The sequence below is a fragment of the Hordeum vulgare genome, chromosome 7H (assembly GCF_904849725.1).
Source record: "Hordeum vulgare subsp. vulgare chromosome 7H, MorexV3_pseudomolecules_assembly, whole genome shotgun sequence".
NCBI classification, from domain to species: domain Eukaryota; kingdom Viridiplantae; phylum Streptophyta; class Magnoliopsida; order Poales; family Poaceae; genus Hordeum; species Hordeum vulgare.
In genome coordinates, this window is record NC_058524.1 from 239,500,248 (window position 1) to 239,506,247 (window position 6,000).

Sequence of the window (6,000 nt, forward strand, 5' to 3'; positions counted from 1 at the left end):
CAAGTCCCTCACACTCAAATCCCTCCACAACAACAAAAGCTATGGAGAAATATGTCAGAAGAACAAGGAGCTCACAAAGAACTCCAAGATCAAGATCCAAGGGGTTCCCCTCACATAGAGGAGAAAGTGATTGGTGGAGATGTGGATCTAGATCTCCTCTCTCTTTTCCCTCAAGAACAAGCAAGAATCATTGGAGGGATAGAGAGTAATCAAGCTCTAAGAATGTCAACAATGGAGATAGAACAAGAGCTCAACGGATGGATAAGACCAAGGGGGAAGAAGACCCCCTTTATATAGTGGGGGAAGGAATCAGACCGTTACCCCCACTTTCTGCCCGAGCTCCAGCGGTACTACCGCTGGCACTCCAGCGGTACTACCGCTGGCACTCCAGTGGTACTACCGCTGGCCCCAGCGGTACTACCACTGGGCCCCTGGTAGTGCAACGGCACTACCACCGCCAAGAAAGTCTTCGCAAAAAGGTCCGTCCACGAACAACCGCTAGGCAGGCGGTACTAAGCTCCTGGAGCGGTACTACCGCTGACCAGGGGTGGTACTACCGCGAGCCAGCGGTACTACCGCCAGGGCCAGCGGTACTACCGCCAACTCCAGCGGTACTACCGCTAGGTCCAGCGGTACTACCGCTCGCCAATGAAACAACCATAACTTTCGCATACGAGCTCCGAATCGAGCAAACCCAAGCTTGTTGGATTCAGGACGACAAGGGCTATCCAAACAGCGACCATGCGGTTATGAATATGCCAAAGATATAGATATGTGAGATTTCTATGAATGAAGAACCGACAAAAACTCCAACATCGAAAACATCATAGTAGATGCATATGGACTCCGTTTTCGATGAACTCGAGCTTGTCACGAAGATGACCATAAGCTCTAAAACTCACAAAGAGAAACACCAAACAAGAACCAAGAAGTATGATGCATGGATGCAAATGGTTTGAGCTCTCAACGAACGATACGATCAAGCTACTCACTTGAGAGCCCCCCTTGATAGAACAGCAATCTATCCTAACCAGAAAACCTATCAAGGGCAAATCTATACCTTGCACCTCGTCCTCTTGAGCTAGATGATGATGATCTTGGCTTCCTCAAGATGGACCACCTTTCTTTATTGTGTTGGCTTGATGAAGACTAGTTGATTGCTCCCCATACTCACTATGGGTGAGCCACTCTTCAGCATATCTTCACAAGTCCATTGCCACCACAATGGACGACAAGCTTCAAGCATGCTATCTTCGTGCTGATCCACTTGAACTTGCACATCACAATCTTGATGACGATCACAACTTGACGTCATACTCCATGGGTTGTATGAGATCTTCCCTTTGACGCAAGCCCATGGAAACACACCTAACCCCCACATAGAACTCTCACGAAGACCATCGGTTAGTACACAAACACGTAATGGACAATGCTTACCTTACCATGGGATCACTTGATCTCTCTCGGTACATCTTGTACGCTTTGTGTGTTGATCATCTTGATTTACTCTGAGATCTTGATCAACCATTGATGATGATCACAACTTGACGTCATACTCCATGGGTTGTATGAGATCTTCCCTTTGACGCAAGCCCATGTAAACACACCTAACCCCCACATAGAAATCTCACGAAGACCATGGGTTAGTACACAAACACGTAATGGACAATGCTTACCATATCATGGGATCACTTGATCCCTCTCGGTACATCTTGTACGCTTTGTGCGTTGATCATCTTGATTTACTCTTTGTCTCAGATCTTGATCAACCATGTGTCTCTATGACCATTCTTTGGATAATACCTTGAATACCATCTTGGTCATCATATAAACTCCTTGAACCCAACAGATGGACTTCACGAAGTGCCTATGGACAAATCCATACCATGGGATCACTTGATCCCTCTCGGTACATCTTGTACGCTTTGTGTGTTGATCATCTTGATTTACTCTTTGTCTGAGATCTTGATCAACCATGTGTCTCTATGACCATTCTTTGGATAATACCTTGAATACCATCTTGGTCATCATATAAACTCCTTGAACCCAACAGATGGACTTCAAGAAGTGCCTATGGACAAATCCTATAAATGTAACTTAAGGCAACCATTAGTCCATAGGAATTGTCATCAAGTACCAAAACCACATATGGAGATATATGCTCGGCATTCTCCATCTTCATGTAAACCTTGCAAAATAAGAGAGAAAAGGCATAAGTATTGTACCGTGAAGTGTAATAACAGCCCATAAAGAGATCAATATCAACATAAAAGCATGATGCAAAATGGACGTATCAACTCCCCCAAGCTTAGACTTCGCTTGTCCTCAAGCGGAAACCGAGATCAATAAATATGCCCACATGTTTAGAGAGAGAGGTGTCGACAAAACAAGATACGGACATGCAGGCATCATGATCATAATCAGAACAGCAATATCATCATATAATCTCTTATGCTAAAGTGATAATTCCTTCACAAAGTAAAGTATGGATCAAGAACCTCATTGAGAATTAACAACCAATAGCCCTAAGTCATTGAAGCAATTGCAATTTATCATAACATCGGAAAGAGTCAAATAAGAGCTTGTAAAGAAAATCCACATACTCAAACATCCTTTCGTCTTCTACAATTTCTACAACTCACGTGGTACTCATGAGATCAAAGTTTTAGTCGAACACAGAGAAAGATAAGGGCTTATTGTTTCGCCTCCCAACTATTTACCTCAGGGGTAATGTCAACAATAATAATTCATGCATACTTACTTCCAAGTTGACATATGAATATAGATCTTTCCCTAGCATATGACGTTAGCCAAGATAAAGGCGAAATAAGGAATTGGTGTAGATCACCATGACTCTTCCAAGGGCAAAAAGTAAAGGTAAAAGATAGGCCCTTCGCAGAGAGAAGCAGAGGTTGTCATGCGCTTTTGAGGTTTGGATGTGTGTCCTCTTAGTGTGAAGGAACATCACTTTATATTGCCTCGTGTGATAAAGAACTTTATAATGCAGTCTGTTGCTTTTATGTCTTCCTCATCACAGGTTCGTACAAAGCTTATTTTCCACACACTAATAGATCATACATATTTAGGGAGCAATTTTTATTGCCTGCACCGATGAAAACTTACTTGAGGGATCTTATTCAATCCATAGGTAGGTATGGTGGACTCTCATGGCAAAACTGGGTTGAAGGTTTATGGATGCACAAGTAGTATCTCTACTTAGTGCGGAAGTTTTGGCTGATATGAGGTGGAAGCAATCGCCACATGCTAAGGGATCTCTAGTCATATAATCATTGTTCGGAACCAAGCAAACATAATTCATTATGTTGTCTTCCTTGTCCAACATCTACTTCTAAGCATGCAATAGTTTAGTGAGTGTTCACAATCATAGATGGTGTCCAAGATGATATATTTATATGTGAACCTCTCCTTCTTTATCATTTCCTATTAATTGCAGCAATGACCAAGGTCTACGTTTGTCCACCCACAACAAGTTTCAATCAACATTCTTTTTATATGTGGAGCCATCACTTCCCATAAGATCATTACATGATCTTTCATGCTTTTGTTCTTTTATCATTCTTTTCTTTCATATCATGGCATGAAGCAAGGCCCTTAACTAAAACACTCTTTATTATATGACTCACGAACTCGAATGCATCGGGGGTGACACAAAGCAAAACTCAAGCCTAGAACACTAAGAACTTTATTCTACTAGAGAAAGACAAAACCAAAAAGTATCGAACTAAGAAAAGGTAAATATAAAAGATGTGATGGTGATACGATACCGGGGCAACTCCCCCAAGCTTGGCACAAGCCAAGGGGATTACCCATACCCGTGCTTAATTGTCTTCCTTCAGAGGTGATGGTGGTGGAGTTGTTGCAACCTGGGATTGATCCTTCGTCTTCCAAGGCATAGGTGCTCCATCATGGAAAGATGATCGAGTCTCCGGAATCCTCAAATCTGCAGCCAACCGTATTGATTTAAATCTATACTCATACTCATAGTTTTGGTTATGCAGGTCATAGATCTGGGCTTGGAGGTGATCAATTATGTCATAGATCCTGGAGAGGTGTTTCCCGATATCATTGGCATCGATCTTGTGCTTGTTGGTCAACTCCGTGATCATCATGTGGTTGGCGTTGAGTCTGCGTTCCACCATCCCTTGGCACTAGAAGACTTGTTGCTCCATTGCTTCGAGTCTCGCCTCCATGCTTCCGGTCTTCTTCGCCCCCTCAACATTACGGATGTGCAGCACCCCCTCACGCATCTCTATAGATTGAGGGTGTTGCAGCACTCCCGCGAGGTAGGGATTGATGACCTTCTCGAAGAACTTGTCCTTCGGAGCTTTTGGGGATGCCATAGCGATTTAGATCTGTCTGCACAACAGCTGGAAACGAAAACAGAGGAAATCTGCGTGATACGAGGGTCAGACCTTTCGGGACAATATATAATGATTTTTTCCGACCAGAAGGAGTATTCTGCAAGAAAACGGAGTCCGGGAGGCACACGAGGTGGTCACAAGCCCCCCAGGCGCGGCCAGGGGGTGGCCCACGCATGGCAGGCTTATCGCCTCCTCGTGCGCTTTCCGGACTACTTTAAAATTTTCTATTTTTCTAAAAATTCCAAAATGGAGAAAAGTTCCTACTAGAAAAGTTTTGGAGCCGGTTTACTTACCGAATCACATACCTCTTCGTTTTCGGAGTCTGAAACAGGCTGATAAATATCCATTATGTACTCCTCCGGAGTTATGGTATTGATAATATTGCTTTCAACATTTATGGGAGTACCTGAGATATAATGCTTGATTGTTTGCCCATTTACCACTCTCGGAAAATTACCTTCCGTGTTGTTGATCTTGATGGCACCGGAACGATATACTTCCTCAACAATGTAAGGACCTTCCCATTCAGAGAGAAGCTTGCCTGCAAAAAATATTAAACGCGAATTATATAGCAAGACATAATCACCTACATTGAACTCACATTTTTGTATACTTTTATCATGCCACCTCTTAACCTTTTCTTTAAACAACTTGGCATTTTCATATGCCTGAGCTCTCCATTCATCAACCGAGCTAATATCAAATAACCTCTTCTCACCAGAAAGTTTGAAATCAAAGTTGAGCTCTTTGATTGCCAAATAAGCCTTATGCTCTAGCTCAAGAGGTAAATGACATGCTTTATCGTAAACCATTTTGTACGGAGACATGCCCATGGGATTATTATAAGTAGTTTTATAAGCCCACAGTGTATCATCGAGCTTCTTAGACCAATTCTTTCTAGGCCTATTGATAGTCTTTTGCAGAATTAGTTTAATCTCTCTATTACTTAGCTCTACTTGACCACTGGACTCAGGATGATAGGGAGATACAACTCTATGGTTGACATCATACTTCGCAAGCGTTTTACGAAAAGCACCATGAATGAAGTGTGAACCACCATCAGTCATTAGATATCTAGGGACTCCAAATCTAGGGAAAATAACTTCTTTAAGCATCCTGATAGAGGTGTTTTGATAAGCACTACTAGTTGGGATAACTTCTACCCACTTAGTAACGTAATCAACAACAACTAGGATATGAGTATACCCGTTGGATTTTGGAAAAGGTCCCATATAATCAAAGCCCCAAACATCAAATGGTTCAATGACAAGTGAATAATTCATAGGCATTTCCTGACATTTACTGATATTACCTATTCTTTGACATTCGTCACAAGACAAGACAAACTTACGGGCATCCTTGAAGAGAGTGGGCCAATAGAAACCTGATTGCAATACCTTGTGTGCAGTTCTATCTCCCGCATGGTGTCCTCTGTAAGCCTCGGAGTGACACTTCTGTAGGATCTGTCCCTGTTCATGTTCAGGTACACAACGTCTCATAACACCATCTACTCCTTCCTTATAAAGGTGAGGATCATCCCAAAAGTAATGTCTCAAATCAAAGTAGAATTTCTTCTTTTGCTGGTATGTGAAACTAGGTGGTATATATTTGGCAACGA